The sequence below is a fragment of the Frieseomelitta varia genome, unplaced genomic scaffold (genome assembly GCF_011392965.1).
Source record: "Frieseomelitta varia isolate USP_RPSP 00005682 unplaced genomic scaffold, Fvar_1.2 scaffold_877, whole genome shotgun sequence".
Lineage (NCBI taxonomy): Eukaryota > Metazoa > Arthropoda > Insecta > Hymenoptera > Apidae > Frieseomelitta > Frieseomelitta varia.
In genome coordinates, this window is record NW_025110675.1 from 32,052 (window position 1) to 53,048 (window position 20,997).

Genomic DNA, 20,997 nt, shown 5'->3' on the forward strand with positions numbered 1-20,997 from the left:
TATTCAATAATTACATGTTACATATTAATAATATATGCTTGTCGTGAGTAATGGAAAATAATAAATTGGGATAAAAAATTTAAATCAAAGAAAAATGAAATAATTATATCGAAACTTATTTTTTTGGATTGTAATTTTTGAAACTGAAATTTTGCATTTTTATATGTTATATTTATAATAGATTAATATTTTATATTTGTTGTTCAATTTTTCTTAAACTTTGCAATATAAAGACTGTTGTAAGGTTAAATTTGACAATAAGAATATAATCGTATTTTTATGAATAATATTATAATAATATTATTAATATGAATAATATTATAATATAATATATTAATAATGTTATAATATATTATAATTTATGAATAATATTATAATAATAGTATAAACGTAATACAAAATTTATTTAACGAATAATACATTTAATTTTTTTAATTATCGTATAATTCTCTTGACACATGTTACTACGTTAGTTTTTACTATGTAATTGCTATAAAAAAATTAAATAATTAGAAACTGTTAATCTAATTTTTCATCGTTTTAAATTATTAAACATTACTTGTATATAATACAAGTAACGTTTATAATATAATATTTTATATATACAGGTAATGTATATAATATAATACTTTACTATGGCCAATTGTAAATCAAATCAAATTTAAACGTTTCGCGCGCACAATACGATTCAGTTTGTTTAAAACGGGCGTGTGATTGACGTGATTGTGATACCGGAGGATCCTTTTCCAAAATTGTTGTATAAATAAAGGTAAATATTGTAAGATCTTGCCATAATATTAATAATGCATAATATAGTTGGTTATTTTATTTGCATAATTGTATTGTAGCATAAAGATCGATCGGCATAAGGATATATTGAATGAGCAAGTTACTCTTCGCTTCTTTTCTTTTTTCGTGGGATTTAGGGTGAGTGAATAATTTTAATATTTAATGTGTCTCACGTTAATTACCATTATAATTCTTTATAATTGTTAATATTCGTTGATATATTTATAAACACAATTTGTTATATTTTCTGAATGACATAACCTCGAAGTTATTGTCGTTAGATCTATTGAATTTCCTGTAACAGAAACATTCATGTTATACATCCAATAATACCACTAGAAAATAATTTTTAAGAAATAATTTGATTATGTTATCGAAGCTACAATCATGTATCTACATTATAGATACTTGTTCTTATTATGTAATTTAATAATGATAAGAAATACCTTATCAATATTCATTAAACCGTTAATTTTATTATTAGTATTATTTTTTTTGATATATTATGTCAGCTTTATTAATTTTATCTTTTATATTGGTTACTTACATCCAGAACTGACATACTAATGTGTAAATCATTAATTCTGCTTATGATTTTGTATGAATTCTCAAATGTTTACATTGGATAAATTAAAGTAAATTAAAAGTAAGTACTACATACTTATATAGATAAGACTTACAGATATTATTATATTGTTTAAAGACAATTAAACTTTGTTAATTTTTCATAATAAGAATTAAAATTAGTAAAAAAGTAAATTTTATACCTTTAGTTAATTCAATATTTTATTCAAACAATTCTGAATTGATATATCTTAATATTTTTCTTTATTTTTATCTCACATAGAGGAAAATAATTATTGAATTTTATATTTATTTGGAACATTTGTTGAATAAAATAGAACATTAGGGTTACATTCCATACAATTTATACAGAATTTGAACTACACATATATTATGCAGCAATTATTCATTTCATTGAAAAAGGAAATATATCATAAATTATGTAATTGATTTTACATTTATTTATCTCTTTGCTTCTGTAAGTTTATAACTTTCAAAATGTATAATGTATAAATGTATTACTTTTTGATAATTTTTTCTTTTCTTTTTTTTTATTTAAAAATTAATAAGTTTCCTAACCTCTATTTCATAATTGTATTAAATATATATTTAGAATTTCAAATAAAATGTCTTCTTAATTTCTTTCTTACGTAATGATATTGAATAACAGAAATTATACCATTTAAATAATGCAAAATCTTTTTCTATATTAAAATTTATATTTCAGTCGAATCAGTTCTATGAGTTTATTTGTTTTCAATTACATTTAACTGTATAACAATAGAAATTAAATTTCTGCATAACAATTACTGCAATAATTGTTATTTATTCTAGATAGGTTTCTATAATTCTTATAATTCGTATAATATATATGTATATATAAAATTATTTGTACACGATTATTATTTTCTCCAAGAGGCCTACTCGTTTTGTCAGGTACGAACCCTGTGAGCTCGGGACCCCGGTTAAAAGATGTCAATTTTCACAAATCGCAATGATATAGAGTAATTTACATTTTTAACAGTATCAACACTCAACAAATAATCGTTCACGTTAATCTTTCCCCCCAATATTAAATCTAATCAATAATCCAAGAAAATGCTGGAACACATGTATTGATATCTATTCACTGTATCGCATGGATCGGTGCAGTTATCACCTTACCGTGATTGACATGCATGAAAATCCACGATCATTATCTGAGGATTGAACCGTGGCAATCCGATACGAAACATCCCGATGGCGTTTAGATACGCGCTATCCTCGAGTATCTCGCATGCGTCAGGTCGTATCCTTCGCTACGCTTGTATTATCGAGATTGGCCTCGCCTCCTTCTCTACTTCTCTCTCGCTCCCTCGAACCTCCCGAACGTTTCGTTCCCGTCTCGGCGTCTCTCTCCGCGGCTCCCAAGCCCCAATCACACCGGCAGCCGCTAAGTGCGATCCATTACGCGTAATGGAATGTGCCAATTATAACATTTGCTGAATAATTGGCGGACGCTTGGCTGCGCCTGCCGATGCTGCAGCCCGATGCACAGGATATAATACATGCATATGTATAGGTACGCATTTATACAGGACGCTTCCGATATCAACGGCAAATTGTTTGCAACGCGGGACCGCGAAAAATTCGAAGATTGGTATTTCAGAAATTATAGGTTAGGGCAGTGATTAAGATTAGAATTCGGTAACCAGTAGAGATGGGTCAATAGAAATGGGTTACGTTGAATTAAAAAAAAGAATGACATACAGGTAAATTGTAAGATAGATTGTATTTGTTGTGTATTTGATAGAATTTGATGGAAAAAGTAATTTGAGCATGCAATTTCATTTATAGGGAATTTCGTTTATTTTTTGCATGAAAATAGGATCATTATTATAACATCCAATATTGACCTTAGTATGAATTATTCATTCGATGCAGCCAATGTTATTATACAATGTGGAGAGTTTGATAGTATTTGTGAAAAAATTAGGTTTTTATCTGAACACATTTGTTTCTGTGAATTTCCATCATATTTTTCATTTATTCATGAATTTTTATCTTCTGCATAAAAATGGGATTATTGTTGCATATAACGTCCGATATTGAGCTTAATATGAACCATTCGTTCGATGCAGCCAAATTACGAATTGATCGGTTGTATTTAACGAAAAAATTGTTTTCCTTTAGGTTATTAATTTTTTAACTCACTCCATTCCAACTGGATAAATAAAGCATTAGCGTTTTGCTAGAAAACTTCGTGTAATATTTGATATATACGTATCGGAGCGTTTTTAAACAAGTGATACCTGTAATTGAAAAATTCTCGGAGAATTAGATGTGCTGAAAGAAGCAATTAAATCCTTCTATTATTTTATACAATAAAAATTCTTCCACGTTTACACTTGATGAAAAGAGCATCGAAATTTTTCACAAAGCATACATACGTGATGCAAAACTCAACTTTGTTGAAATCGACAAAATTTCTTTCGTATAAAATATATTTTATGCGATGTAGAAAATTATTAGCATTAAAATACATGACTCTTCGCAAAATGTATATATATATTTATTTATTTATCTCATATGATACGATTTTTCGAATTCGATGTAAATTTCATCGGAAGCAGTTTCGTAGATTAAAATTTTGTATTCTTGATCCATATCTATTTGATTTTATATGAATATTTTCGTGGAGTGAGATGATCCTTTGCTCGTTGTAGCGAAGCACCTGTTATGGGACATCCTGTATACCGATTCGAGGCTGGGGGATGCGTAAAAACGTTCGCTGACGTGTACGCAAACTATAACCGAGTTATGCAGCCTGCATTTTTCCATCAGCTATCCGGCGCTGATCAAAGTGCTCCGCGCACCCGTATAAAACGGTAGTAATACGTCAAGTATAAAATGTTGTTTACGGAATGAGTTATCCGTGAGAGTTTAAATCAAAACTTATGAAAGGCTTTACTTCGATTTTGTTACGCGCCAGCGCTTTTTATACCAACCGGCCATTTTTGTTGTGTTACAGCGTTGATACGCTCTGTCAGTATCAGTAAAATAACGATGATCAACAGCACGTCGAATTTACGCATTGGGATATAATTTTCATGGGCGAATAATTTTTCGATTCATTAGCACCGATGAAACAATAATAATCCAGGGATTATAAACAATATGTAGAATTTAATATGTAGGCAGGATTGTTCAACTGTTCCTTGTTTTATTTTTATATTCCTGGATATCGATGAAATAATAGGTAATGTAAACAATATGTAGAAGATTGTAAACAATATGTAGAATTTTTTCTATCGCATTTTGTTTCATTTTTGTACTAGTACTGATGAAGTAATGGTAATTCAGGAGTGGAAGTAATTTTTTTTTTATCAGTCCTTGTTTCATTTTTGTGTTAATCTCGACAAGGTAATAAGAATTCAGATTGTAAACAATATATGGAATTTAATGTATTGGAATAATTTTTACAACACTCTTTGTTTCATCTTTGTATCGATAATGCAATGATCCAGAGATTATAATACAATAGGATATAATACGTAGAATTTATCAGTAATTTTCTTAACATATTTTTACTTTTTTTCTATTAATTTAAATTTATTACAATTTTTCTGTTTGAAATTGAACTATCTTTATGAGTTTGTTATTTATTATTTTAAATTGTATATTTAAAAGGACGAAAGCAAAAGCGTAAAATGACTATGAACCATAGACGGATCGCATTTGTTTATAAAGGATATTTATGGCATGAAATTTCAAATTCGAAACGAATCACACATAAAAAAAAAGGACAACAGTAAATATTTATATAAAGCTGTGTCAGTATTTTTTATTTTTTAGTTGTTTTTTTATCGTTGCAATGATTTCACGGTGATATATGAAATTTGAATACAATTGTTCTCGCAGTGTAAATTATTGTTAGTGATTCTATTGACAATAAATACATAGAGCTGGTTACAAAAGTCGAATATTTACATATTTTTTTCTTATGAATATATTTATTATGTGTGTTATATAAAACATGCTGTAGTGAAATTCAACTGTTATAATTAATTGATCATGTTTGAAACAAATTTTAAAATAGAAGTATTTAGTATGAGTTATATCTATATTTCGCAGAGTTCATAAAAGTATTTAAACAGCCATAATGTTATATCAATAAGTCTAAATGTTCAATGGGCCATTTATGTCTGTTTTAGATATTATTTTAATTTTTAATTTCTCACATACATACATTAAATATATGTTTCCAATAAATATATTATGACTCTTATATACAGGGTGATTCTTAAATGCACATACATATTTCATTAAAATTTAGATTAAAATACATAAAAAAAATGTCATTTGAATCTATATCCTACATATCTTAATTTTCGAGTTATAGATAATTGAAAAAATATAATTGAGTCTGCTTTATGTCTCGACACAATGCTGTTACATGCCTTAACATTGAATTCTGCATTCGCTCGAAAATACTAACTACTTTTTGAATCATTCTTCAATCCATTCAGATCGTACTTGTTATTCATCTTATTGTCACAGTTTCAAATACACAATAGATTTTAGTTTACAACAAAAATAAAAGTTTCATGGATTGAGTTTTATTTATTTTTGTAAGTATTAGGCAAGGCATGTACTGAGGCATGTACAAGGTAGACAAATTGAACATTTTCTTCAATCATTTATAACTCGAAAATTAAAAAAATTATGTAAGATATTGATTCATTTTCAAGATTCATATTTAGATTTTGATTTAAGAATCATCCTGTATATTTTCAGATTGTTTCCAAAATTAGCCGTTTCTTATTTTATTGTCAATAAAATCTCAAAATATTTTATACAATACACACGATATATACATAAAGATTCTTTTCATATCACTGCTCAAGAACACTATCACAAGTGTAAAAATATTACTTATTTTATTCAAAACACTATAATTGCCAACCAGAATAAACGACAGTCCGGATACCTCGTCGTCGCATTAAGCCAGATGCTAAAACGAATTCTGAGAGATTCGATTAACGAGCGAACCGCACGCTGAAAGCTTAACCGCTGCGAATCCTTTTTCGTCCTCGCGAGCCGGCGATCAAAGTGTAACGAGCTTCAGCATCGAATATATATCGGGGGCAGGTTTCGCGAGTGAGCGAGCTTCCAAAGTTCCCGTGTATTAAAAANCTTGGCAAAGTAAAAAAAAAAAAAGAAAAAAAAGAAGAAAGAAAAAGAGGAAAAGGAAAAAATCGGAGAGAAAAAAGGAAAGAAAGAAGAGGAGGGAAAAAAAGAAAGATAGGAAAAGAGAGGGGAAAATATTCGATGGAGTCGACTGCGGTAATCGCGTTACGCGAGCAGCATTTTAGCATCGGGGGGTATCATTGGCGATTCGCGATGATCAAAGTGCAGAATGTCGGTGACACCGGTGGATGCTTTCGACAAGGGATGAGGACAGATTGAAAGGGATGGGAAAGGGGGCTCGTTGAAAACCACGTTAGTGCGCGTGTTTTCGCGCGATCCAATCCGCGGCAAATTAACCAACCGAGGAAAACCTCGTTACCTTCGAGCCGGCGGCGCTAGCTTCATCCAGTTCCGTTTCCGCTTCCTCGGGATAAAGGGTGCACCGGTGCTACCGCGACCACGTGCCTACAAAAAAAAAGAAAAGAAAAGAGGAAGAAAAAAGATAAACCATGCAATGCGATTTTATGGACGACCATTTCGCTTTTTCTTCTTTCCCTCTCGCTCGAAATTCATTTTTAGCACGATGCGATGCTTCGATCTAAATGGAAAGATCTTTTCGAAATATGTTGACGCGTAGGTTTAGAATACGCGACTGTGATTTTAATGAAATCTTATTAGATAGGGGATTTTTATGTGCTTGAAGATACGAGAACACATATTACGCAAAATATTCAAAGTATCGAGTGCGAATTTTAGATTCATATTTTCATTAGGGAAATAGTATCTTGGTAGTACATATAGAAATCACTATACTTTGGATATCTTGATTGATATATTTCTTGGGCATCTATATTTCTGTAATTTTGCATTTAAACATTTCTTCGGAGAATATAAAAATCTCCAGTTCATTTATTGGACTACAGTATAGTAATAAGAATTCTTTTCATTATTCGAAAGAACAATTTCAAATCAAAGAAGCAAATGAAAATTAGACAAGTCGTATAATATTGACGAACCAATTACATTTATTTTATTTTATTTTATCGTAAATTAATAATCATGTTAAAAAGTTAGAAATTTGTTATAAACTATAAAAAAAAATATATGTATCATAAGAATATCAAAATTTTTATCACGAAATAATTAGAATATTCGTTCAATTTTGTTCTGTTGTATCATAAGCACTGCTACAAGCATAAATTTATGGACAGGTTAAAAATCTCATTTATTCCATTCAAGTAATTTTTTATTATCTGAATTATTGAAAAATGAATTATAACAATTTTATTCCATATAATTTTTAAATTCTAGAATTAATATAATTCTAAAATAATGGAATCAGTAAATTGTTAGAGAAATGAATAAAATCGTATTGAACTTGTTTTGCTTAATAGGTCAATTGCCACGCATAATTTAGATATACATTTTACTTGTATTTAATTTCTATACAATAAAAGTTACAAAATTTTATACAAGTTTTATATAACATTACGTTACAATGATATCTAATTATTTGCGATATTTAATATTTTTGACGATAATATTCATCTATAAATATTTATACGAATGGAAACTCTGCTCACTAGTGATCACTGTGCTAAATGCATAATATTCTGTAAAAATTACGCGTTATTAAAATTTTATCTGCGAAAGTATCCGCACGAGTCCAATAAATATTTCTCTATGCATGCGAATGCAAATTACGAGCACGAACGTAGACAAAATAAATTCGAAATCAACGTGTATCCACCTCGTGGTCCTGCGCGTTTGTGGCCGTGAAAGCTTAGGAACTGGCTGTACACGAAATACGTCGATTCGGTATCCCGATCGGAAGAAGAACGAAGGAGAACAGCCGGGAAGTGGATTTGAAAATTGAAAATCATTGCGGCCGCTGATCCCCTTAGCTTCACCAGACAACCACGATAAATTCTCCTACCGTCCTCGTGCCGTGGCTTTACTCTTTATAAGGCATTACACCGGAGATCCAGGCAGTCGTTTTTTTTTCTTCTTTTTTTCGCTCGGCATATACGCCCTCGCCCTTTGTCCGGCGGAACTTTCACCCTTCGCATCGGTGAAACATATACGATATTCCGGAATTATAGTCCTCCCCTCCGTGCATTTCGTGCTGCTTGAATTTTAAGGAACCTCCATCTGCTCGATACATCTTACGCTGTCTTAAGTATGTTAAATTAATGATAATAATTTTTTTTCCTTATAAAAGAATATAATTAACCGTTCAGGAACGACGTTTGTGTATTGTACCGATCACTGTGAACTCTAGTTGTTGTAAACTACTACAAGATATTATTTCAATAATATTAAATTTTATAATCATGTATAAACGAAATAAATATGTGACCATTCAGTGTCCACATTTAGCTCTTCAAGTGTTTAGTCCATGCTGTATAAAATATTCTAGAATAAATTAATTGGTTTACCTATTAGAGATTCGAGGAAGATGATGTATATGATGTATTGAATGAATATATCAAAAGATGTGTGTTTAAAGATAAATACACTCTTGGTTTATTGCAATTTTCATTCGGTATTAAACTTTTAGATTTCTGGTAATTTTAAATATAGCCAGAGAGAGTTAAAATTTAAATTATTGATACAATTTAAGTTTGTGAAATTTATCAAGAAGTTTAAATTATTAATATCAGATGTTCTTAAAGAATTAATGAAATTTTGGAATGAAAAGTTAGTACAGTTAGAGCTAAAGAAAATATCTAAAGATTTTTAGTTTCTATATATTTACTTAGAAAATATACATTGGATTAAAAATTATTGATTTTTGTAGAAATTATATATTTTTTAATTACTTATTTTTCGTGAAAAAAATCCTTGATATATGATAGAAGTTTCAAATGTTTTGCAAGAAAGACATAACTTCTCGAGTAAATATTTGATATTTATCTTTAGTTTAAAACATATGCCATCATAGAAAAGAGGAAGATAACTCTGTAGCAAGACAATTCCATTGCCATTTTGTAAAAGCAAGAGATAAATATTAAAAGATAGATAGAGATAAATATTAAAATAAGATTTATATAATGAAGATCTTAACTCCCTTGTGTCAATTTGATATATTTTTCTTATAAAATGTTATATTATTTTGCAGCATGTAGATAGAAGTGTAGTTCTGTGACATTTATTTTTCTAATGTACAGCATACATTTTTGATAAATAATATTTGTTTTTACTGTATTTGAACAGGCAGTACATTGATTTATAATTATTATACCACAGTAAAATTCAATATACCATCTTTTTAAAGATGCGTATAGTTTTGGAACATATGAGAAATTGAAAATAAATGATCAATGTTGGACGAAACTAGAAAAGATAATATCACGATATGAAATTGAACATTTATAAAATTGTGTGAACCTCATACGCAATTGAATAGAAATTTTTAACGATTTATGGTTCATAAAAGCATCCGCAAATTTAATTGTCTATCTTTTCATTATAGGTATTAATTTTTATCATTTTGTGACAAATCAAGTTTAAAGAATGAGGGACGGATGAGGGTTGATAGAAATCAACAAAAAACTCTTACAAAGTTTATGCAATAAAAATGATCTCTGAATGAAAACATTATATTAAGAAACTAGTATCGATAATGCGTATTTATTGGTTTTTTTTCCAAAAATAGTACGAAGAGATTGTGCTGAGGATGTAGGATATTAGAAATATTCGATATTTTAGCAATAAAATCGTACGGTGGAATTCAATTCATTGCAACGCGGTTGGTAATTGTCAATTCACGTGAAAACCAGTCTCTAAAATGGAGGTTGCATTTTCTTTGGGCGCAGGGGCGCTTGTTTTCTTTTGTCGAGCGCGAACCTGCCATAAAGTATCCTCATTTCCCTGTACAAAGTGATTCAATTACAACGGCCTCCTCTCTATCGTTGTAATTCCGCTTTTATACAAAATCGCAATTCATAATTCAGCAAGAAATTGCCGTTCGATTTCCCGGAAAAACGATTTTCTCGTCGAAAATAGAAACATGGCAAATACGAGAGGGAATAATGCTTACGAGCAATTTTTTATTTAAACGGGCGAAGCATCATAAAACGCTACTTTTTCAGCTTTTTAAAATATTTTTTTTTTTTTAACGCGTAATTTCTATGAGAATTATTTATTTTTCAAACTTAAAGTTTATACGGTTCACAAAATAGTGGTGAAAAATGTGCAAAATTCGATTGTTTTTAAATCGAAGACAAGTCGATAAAAGTTTAAATAAGATTTAATAGAAAATAATTGGTTTTCGTACATACTAGATAAAAGTAAAAAATTACTTCTTGAAAATTGAACTGGTGACAAATTTGTCCATATGTTTCGTAATAAATTCTTTACTTTCTTGTATTAAATTTTTTGTTTTGGAATTTATTAGTTTGTGACGGTGGAATATTAGTTCTTGGGGTGTTACTTTTAATAACGTCTCAATTAAATTTTAGTTTTTATATATACTTGTTTACTGTTCACTGGTTTTATTCTTTCTGGAACTTTCTTCGTTGTACATACCGTATAATATATACAAAGTAAGTCCTTGAATGTTGTCATCATTCACACCAACATACATATATACAACTTTCACAGTTTGACACACTTAACATGTATAGGTTGACAGTTATATTCTAACATTTTTTATTTCAACTTTCATTGTAATAATTACCTTTAGTTTAGATATTACTCTCAGGAAAATTGCATTACTTACTAAAATGAAAAGTAATACAAGAAACATACAATATTTCTAAAATACACTATATTTATTAATTAAAAATTTCCAACCAATCCCTGTTTAGATTTTTTACAACCTTTCATTGTCTTTTTTTGTCACTAAAAAAATTCTTTTTTCTGTCCAACACGAGCTGAACATACCATTCCACCAGCTCGATTAATCCTTTTCGATTTAGACCTTTAAAAATTAATATTCAATATTCATTACATTTACATTAATGTTAGTTTGTATGACCATCTGATTCTTAAGATGCAGTATGCAGTAACAAACTATTCACAATATCCAGCAGCTGTTGTAATTGTTTAATAAATATCGTATATTTAGAGAAAAAGAGATATTGTGATATTCATTCATTTTTTTTATCTCTGCAAAAGTATATAAGAACTGAGACTCAATGGTTTCACGAGATAGTATTATATTTAAAGTAACAAAAGTATCTTAAAGATATTTTTAAAGTAATATAACTTCAACGCATTTTCGTGACATTGAAAATATTTATAAATACAAACATTGACACCAATATTAGTTTACTGTGAGATTGGCAAGTCTATCTACGTCGAGATAAAATTTTAGAATATTGATTTTCGTCGAATGAAAAGATTGTATTCTTTTTTTCACAGAATCATCCTAGTTACTGTAATACCACAGCCACCACTCTATAAAAGAAAAACATATATACAAAATATGTGCGTATTAGAGAATGAAATTAAAGAAAAATTGGATTTATTTTTTTCTAATTTTTACACCCTACAAGCTACAAAGGACGTAATCCCTCTGGGACGTATCCCTATGCACGTATCGAGCGTTCTTTCAAAATAATCCCCATCGATAAACAATGGCAATAAGCTGGGTCGGTGCAATGCCGGCAAAGTGGCCTCATTTTTTCGTAATTCCATACGAACCGTAGGCCATAGTGAGTCGGTTAGCCAGCGTGGCGCGCAGCAAGGAAAAGCAGAGACAGACGCTGCTCCCCTGCCGGCTGGCAGGTTGTAGAGCGTGCTCTCGAGCGGCTTTGACATGCAAATTGTCTGACAATGAATTTCATAAAACCTTTTACCGCGGAGTACGCTCTCGAAAGCAGCGGCAGCTCGGCTGAAAACGCTGTATCGCGGGCCCGCCCGCCCACGCAGACGAGCCTAGCTCCTCTCCGCTTCCAGTCTTCCTGGGGAACAAGACGCCAGACGACGTTGACCGTATTAATCACTGTCTACCGACATCAGGCCGCCGCCACGCCGCCTCTCGACCTCCGCGATCGTGCCACGATCCTTCCGATGCTCTAAAATCAGTTACCACGTCCTGATTCGCAAGTTGATCGTATAACCTCTCCCCCCCATCCTGGATTGTGATTAATATGAACGTCGTGGCTGGAATAATCGCCGTCGAAACACCGAATCGAGACGTGACAAGGTTGCGAGAGTTGAGGGGATGAAGATTGTAACAAGAAGGGGGGGAGGAAATCGAACAACGCTTCCTCCGGAACTCGTTATCGCGATTGCGAGATATCCTTTTACGGGATTACGGGGCGCAAGTTCAGTTGAGAGAACTGAACGCACGTTGTGATCTGATTTTGGATATCGGGATGAAATGTTTGTTTTGCATGGTGTCTGGTGTTTTTTTTGGAGATTCTGGAAATTTTTGTCTCTCATTTGAAAGTTCTTTTCGTACTGGATATTAGAGAAATAAGAATATTGTAGTTGTACTTTAAGTATAATCACAGTACAATGGTTTTGACATATTGAAATATTGTAAATAAATATTATAAAGTTTACTGGAGACGGTCGTTACCTCTTTGGAAGCTTTTGAGCGTGTATCGTGTAACATTGTAACTGATATATACTATAGACTAGAAATTAGATAATTCTACATGAAAGTAAGTCGAAAAGAAAGGATAAAATTTTTTTGTTCAAATGGACTTTGAACTTGTCTGTTTCGTAAAAAGAATTTTATTTTTCATGTTTCACTTATTTCCGCACGTACAAATCACATTCTGCCGATTATTTACTTGTATGTTGTTCAAAGTTATTCTGATTTAAGTATATCTATTTGACAAATTTTCAAATTTGAGTTTCTCAAAAATGTTATTTCGTTCTTTTCGACTTATTTTTGCATGCAGAATTAATTATACCACCAGTTATATTTTAAACTAGAATTTTATAATTTAGAAAAGAAAAAGAATTTGGAAAACTATGGAAAACAGTCTATTGAATATCATGTCTTCAAATTCTCGCAAATTCATTGTTCCTGAAACGCTCAGGCGTAGAATCCTATTTGAAGAAATACAAGGTGTTCCAAGAAAATTGCAAAATACAGTTAAAGAAATACAAATCTCGCTGGAATCTAACAAGTTCAATTATAAAAAGATACTCAGACGATAATATCGATTCTTTGATATCACGACGTGCTCATACATATACACATATATATATATGATATTTTTGTTTAATTTGAACTAAGAAAAGCAAGAGAATTACGTGGGAAATTGATTGTGTGAGGTACGTTTAAAGTTACGGTAGAAGGGGCCAGAGATAGAGGATCAATCGGATTTTTCTTCGTACTACACACAATAATAGGGGTGGGTGGTAGTGGTGGCTCGTTGAATCCCAGCTAGCCACGTAATAGGTATCGAGAGACATCGTTAAGCGTCGATCTCTTCTCCCAAAGTGACCTGGCGCCTCGCTTCTGCTCTCCTCTCCCTTTCCTTCCTTCCACAATTCACGCGAAAACTACCTTCCCCCTTCTCCTATTTTCTCTTATTTTCCGTACTTGGTTTCTTGTCCTCCTACACTTATTTTACGTTCATCAATTCTCTTTGCTACTTCATTTATTTTCTAATCACGCGGCAACTTCTCACATCAAAATATATATATATTTCCTCCGTATCGGGGAATATCTTCGGAACGTTTCGTTGCATTTATTCTTAAGACGTGTGACGTTTCTCCTTTCTTTTACACCATCTCAGAAATTCATCGTCAAGCATATACGTTGCCCCGTTTAACCCTTTTAAACTGTTCGCCGCATAGAACCTCGTTTCAACCTCGTTCCACCGTATCGTTTCCCGTTTTCTCGTGCTTCTTTTCATTTCCCTGGCTTTTCATCCCCGAGCGCGGCCCGTTTCTTACAATCAATTCACTCTTCTCCCCGTGCATCCCCCTCCCTCCGTCTTCTCTCCACTTTTCTTAGCCGCTCGTTCGGTATTTCTCTCGCATACGCGTCTTTACGCCTGTTCCCCGGCTCTGTCCGCTATCAGTCTTCCAACCCCGCGCCCTCCAGTTACCCCCGCGCGTTCATCCACCGCATCCGTATCCGGATGGAGAGGGTGTCGGTGGGAAGGCGAGGGGCCAGGCAACGTCGGGTGCACACGTTTCCCTACATAGGTCGCGATGGAGTCTGCGGGAGCCGGAGGATAGAGTGGCTTGAGGTAGATGGATGCGAAAGAGTGGGGAGGGGGAGGGGGAGGAATGGGGGGATAAACCATGATGTCGTTGATTAATACGGTTTACCAGTAAGTGTAACGGAGTGTGCAGAATACGTCTGTGCTCCCACCACGCAACGACCTCTTCCCCACCTACGCTTTCTTGCGAGTTGCCTGCCGCCACCACCGGTGTTTTCGAGCAGAAGCAGAAGCTGCCTACCCTCCACCCTGTCGGAATCCGTTGAACCAACCCCCGAGCCACGTGCCGATCAATGGCGTCTTGTCTCTGGTTGGTCGAGCCAGGAACAACCCCCTCGTTTCGTTTCATCCCTCTCTCTCTCTCTCTTTCTCTCTCTCTCTTGCTACCCTCTCTCTGTCCCCGTCCCTCAAACAGAAACCATTTTCGTTCCTCTCGCGGCAATTCCTCCTCGCCTGTCTCTTTCCACTCTCCCGACAGACTTTCCCCTCTTTCATCTCGTTCCTCCGTTTATTTTCTCTCTCTCTCTCTCTCTCTCTCTCTTTCTCTATCGTATTAGTTCCTCTCGTTTTATCTGAAATAGATTCCATTCCTTCCCTCTTTTTCCATGCCACGTACCCAAGTCCCTCGTCCTCGTTCCCCACCCCCCTCTTTCTCCACAGGCGTCATCCCTCTTCTCCTTTCTTTCGATGCGGACCTCACTAGGGGTGGGTTGATCCCATAAGAGAGGGCGAGCTTTTCTTATGAGGAGCATTGATTGCCAACAACCCCTTCCTCATCCTCCCCCCGGCAGTGTTTCTCTCGAAACTGGTCCTCCTCTTTTATCCTTCCGCCCCTCTTTACCTCGTCTCGTGTCATGGCACCTCGTCTCGGTTTTTAGAGGCGTGTTTCGCTTGAAAAAAGAAAAGAGAAGAAAAAAAAAAAAAAAAAACTCATCGCCCGGAGAATCAGCGGTTGAACGCGATTTCAAGCTGGGAAATTGTTTGATCTAAGACCCGATACAGCGAATCAGAAGGCCGTTGTTTGCGGCAGGGAATGTTCTCCCAGAGATCAATTTATCCCGATAATAGGATTATTCGGGTTGCCTTCATTTTTTTTTCTTCTTTTTTTTTTTTTTTGCAATTTCGATATTTAGCGATTCAAGCGGCTCGATTATCGGTACGCTAATTTTGTTAACTTGTTGCCTGTGGGGAGGTGAATTTTTGTGGAGGACGAGGGTATTTTCTTAATACGATGATTTTCAAACATTTGGAAATGAAACATTATCCAAATATTTAGTTACGTTCATTATTTGGTGTAATGGAACTTTAAACTTAGTACACTTGCTACACGTAACTTTCATAATTTTTTCCAAAATTCTAAGCATTCACACTATCGTTTGCAGTTATACATTCTCGTTTAAAAAATCGTAGCACAGTTTTCATTTTTAATATTTAGTATCTATTCTAGTTAATCAAATTTCATGGCGTGCATATTTTACAATGTAAATGTAAATAATAAAACAATTTAATGTAAATGTTAGTATAAATATTACTAAGCATCGGGGATCATAATTATTTGAAGCTTTGAATTGTTTAATTCTGAAATTATTTAATTTTATTGTCCAATTTCAATTGCAGGTAAGATCAAGTACAAAGTGAAATTAAATAATTTTATTTGGAAATTTCAATAATCCGTAAATAAATTATCACAGTCAACTACAATCCAACGATTATTATTTGACAGTTAACGATACCACCTCCTCGTGGTATCTATATTTCATTGGCGAAAGTGAAATTCCATGTTAGAGATAATTTTATTTCACGAAGAAACTCGTCTCTGTGTCGAGGATCAAGTTGAACGTCTAACTGTGCTTACCCTGTTTCAAACTGATTACGAATACATCAGCAGGTACTACATGTTGTCGATCAATCCCTTCCTTTGTACACCGCGTGTAATTCAACGCTCAATTGCTATTAGATGTTAGTACTCCAGTAAATCTCTCTGATAGGTTCACTATAGCCTTTGATCACTCAGTACCGAGTTGATTCAGGGATCCCTTAAGTGAACACCTGATCCTTTGCAGCGCACCATGTCGACCAGGTCGTGAAAATTTTAGTTCGTTCGATCGAACAGATTATAAAACTTCTGGAAATCTTTATCGGCCGTCATTTATAAATGGATAATCTTCCATCGAAATGCAGTTATCGTTTCCTCGGTTGATTAATATCGAAACAACATTTTAACAAACATATTGGAATTTTTATATATTCCTTTCTAGAACAATTTTTGTCTCATCTTTTATATTTTTGATGCAATTTTGATCGAGTTGATCTGTTTCTTGTATCTGTCTAATTACAATTTCTTATAGGAGACTAATAAATTTTAATGAATACATAGATTGAATCGTGAGAGAGTTGAAGTTTTCATGTTACTTTTGAAGCATCATATCATTTGTTTTATTTCTCTCATTTTTAGTATAATTCCGATTTTAACACTTGTATAATATTTATTAATATTTGTAACAGCTCTTTGTTCCTTTTATTGTAAATTTAATTTTGCAATTTCTAAATTTATTTTCTCTGTTACATAGCTGATGTAACAATTAAGAAAAACCAAACAGTTACTCACTAATAAATGAATAATTCTAAGTGATAACTCTTTCTTAATTTTAATACTTAGTACTAAGTAATATGTATAATATATATTTATATACTAATTATTTTTCTCACGTTCAATGTAACCAAGTATTTGAACAGGATGATATGACAGAAACAAGGTGGAAATGAAATTGCAAAGTAGAAAAAGTATAGGAATAGTAAGTAATATTGTCCAATAACGTCAATTTGGATGAAATTCAAAAGATTATGGGATATAAAATATACGTGGGGGACAGGGCAATTTTTATTTGTTTGTTTCGTTTTGTCCTTCCTTTTATTAAACACACGTTTCATCACGAGAGAACAAGTTTATTCGAGTAATTCACTATAATTCAGTTCAGGCTACATAATAGTTGCTAGTTTGTAACATACTGTTTATTAGATTACCCTTGATTAGCACTGACAATTCACCGGGATTTAATATACAGGTCTCTACTAGTATCTACGTGTCTTTTTTTGTTTTTTTTTTTTTTGTTTTTTTTTGTTTTCGTCGTTTATAACACTCTTCCATGACCGCAACGCAAACGAAACGATTCTTAACTAATCACGAGCACGAATCGTGGAGACGATTGAAACGAACATAGCACGTGACTGTTTAGAGGACCGTTCACTTCTTATGTCGTTCATTTTCGTGCGTTAAACATATGCATGTACACGCACGGCTCTTATTTTTCTACGTTCAACAGTTGTTACACTCCCTTGACTTTTTTAGTGGAAATTAGTTTTTCGTAAGACCTGTACGAATAGCCATCAAATTTTTTGATTCACGTGTCCATTTTTCAAAATCGCGTTACGTGATCTTGGAGGATGTTCATCACTTTAATTTCAAGTTGACAGTTGTGTCGCGTGTTGACCGAATTTTTTTTGAAAATTCGCACAATCATTTCTATTTACTGGCTCGATGTAAATTTTTATAACACAAAAATTTGATTATCAAATGTCCGCTTGATACTCGAATTATCAAAGGAATTTTACTAATAATCAAATTATCAAAATAGTGCGGCAGAACTCCATTTATTATAAACAATATTTCAGTCAGTATTCGATTAGACGGCTTCTTGCTGGTTGAATCTATTTATTTGAAAAATCGCTAAGGGGAGGAAGGAAACATCGACTCTCGTTATATATATTTATATTATGTACAATATATCACTATATATTTATAATAATATATTATACGTTTAATTATCATATATAACCTTGTATACAAATCGTTTGTTTTTTTATATATAAACTATTCGTTCTTTGACAAGTTCGTAGAAACGTCCAGTTCCACTGTAGTTTCCTTGAAAAACAAATTGAAAATTATTCTGTACCGTTTAAGCATTTTATCACTCATCCTCATCTCCTTCTGAATAATGCAAAGTATTCCGTAATTAGAATGTGGATTAAAGATTTTATCCTCCTTCCCGGATACTAAAAGGATTAGGAAAACCGGTGAAACTTTTGCAGTTTGCTCTGTCTGAAACATTAATTCTCTGTAACGAACGGCCCTCCAGTATTCCAGACGCTTTGTTATTTAGCATGATGGACATCCGTCCCATCCGTGTATTCGAAATATCCTCGAATATTTCGAGTATGTCGTGGATCTGGCCTTGTCTTATTGGTTTTCGTTTCTTGTTCAGCAATGTAAATGTTATTTGACGCGCGTGCTTATGCCGCGCGAGTAATGTGGATATCCGTGTTGCCCGGATAATACGGATATCCGTATTATTTGAATAATGTGATAGAGTAATCATATAGTTCAAGAAAATTGTCATAGATTCGATTTGAGGGTGAGGATAGAAATTATCCTATCACGTAGCACAAAATTATCCCGTGTGTATCGAACTTTCCTGTTGAATCGTAACGTTCATTTCCTCTCCTTTGAGACAGAGATTTTTCTCTGGTAAACGTAGAAAAAACTCTTAAAAGAATATTACATATGCAAAAAGTTTCTTCATTTTTCTCCTTTTTTTTTTTTTATATCAAGCGTAGAGAAAATTCTTTAAAAAAAAATTAAAAGTTAACTTTTCTTTTCTTTGAAACATGTTTCTTCGTTTTTCTTTGGTATAAAAATTCTTAAAAAGATATCATATGCATGTATATAAAAATCTGTATCTGTAAAAGTATGTGTTATATACATAAGAGTTGCATACTAAATCGATTGAAAATTAACTTTCAAATTAACTTCGTGAACAAGAATATTTCATCTCAACGAAATTGTGAATACTGATTCACCAATTATAAATTCTACCGAAATATAAAATCTATAACGATGTTAAATTTATCTTTTTTTATCTTTTCTACTTTGTAACTATAGGGGTGATAAAACGAAGGGTTTATAATTTCCAGCCAAATGAAGGGAAAAATGTTCTTATAAATATAGATCGAAAAATTCATATCTTCAAAGTTGTAACCAATTTTTCGTTTTAAAACAACTGATTTGAATCTTCTAGATTTTTGTAGAGACTTTTAAAAAATGCATACCCTTTAACAGTTAACAATATAGACTAATTGTTTAATTATAAAAAATACGAAATTTCAATTTTCAAAAATTCTTGACGGAATATGCAATTCTTTCATAAGAAATCAAATGTACACGGAAATGGCGAGATCTTTTCTAATTAAAAATAAAAAAAACTTTCTGTAACTAAGAAAAATATAATGATAAAGTAATCTATCATTTGAATGGAAAATAACATTGTAGTACGATTCTATAATCTCTATAGATCGTTGCAGTGCAAATATTTCGTCAAACGTTGATGTAAATAGAAGAAAGGAATACTTTAGCCATTTGAAATATATAGAAGAAAGATCCACATCGCTGGAATTTGACAAATAACGTCAAGATTCACTTCATGTGATTTCAGTCGTTTTAACTTTTGATAAAAGGTAAAAAAAATTTAATAAGAAATCGTTTGCAACTTAGGGAATAATAATTTCTTGGATCCTTGTTTATTAAAACTTTTTTTCGTCATTTGGCAATTATTACTTACCTTAAAAGTTATAAATCCTTTCTTTTTATCACTTTGCAGAATTTCATCGATGTAATACGGATATCCACTTCATTTACAAATCGAGCCAATTAAAAAGTGATTGAATATTCCTTCCTTCGCTGATCAATCATCTGATTTCGAATTAAGTGTGATTCTCAATCAGAGAAGCGATAGTTAGTCGTACAGTGCTGACGATTGATATTTTCACACACAGACTGTTCATTTGTAACGATCTACTGCAATTTGCGAATCATTTGCAGACTGTCGTGAGAATTATTGCAAGTGGTTGGTTTTTGATTCAGAGAAAAATTGAAACTTATCGGGAGGCAATCTGTGTTAAACTTTTATCTTCTTCTTTCGTTAAGGCAGAAATGCGTTCACGTGAGACAAGACACGAAAAGAATTGTTGTTAGAAAAGGAACGTGTATAATTTGACATTAAATTATAGATCGTCCAGTGATCATGTCATCTAACCGCGTGTACCATAGTTCGATTTTTTTATCATCGTGGACGTAAATTTGAATTAGATTTATATGTTTCAGTTTCTTCCTGTGATGAGAAACGAAGTGAGAGAAATTTCAGAGAAGCTTCAATTTTTTATTACAAGCTTTCGTTCAGGCAAATTTCAACGAAAGCAGATCATTTAGTTTTTTTAACCCGTTAAGGACCAACGTTGTATAAATATTAATATTCCATTTGCAATTAGTTTATGTTATCAAATT

At 32.4% G+C, this 20,997-nt stretch overlaps 1 long non-coding RNA gene across 2 annotated transcripts in view; it reads left to right on the forward strand.

Moving 5' to 3' along the window:
* The first annotated feature begins 691 nt into the window (after positions 1-691).
* LOC122536926 overlaps positions 692-20,997 on the forward strand; it is a 58,845-nt gene continuing 38,539 nt past the window's right edge. Inside the window, exons 1-3 of one of the 2 annotated variants that reach the window (XR_006308514.1) lie at positions 692-769; positions 849-927; positions 9,445-9,508. This is a non-coding gene — a long non-coding RNA (uncharacterized LOC122536926). Of the gene's footprint in view, positions 770-848; positions 928-9,444; positions 9,509-20,997 lie in introns of those variants that run through there. The other variant, XR_006308513.1, reaches the window with a different exon arrangement.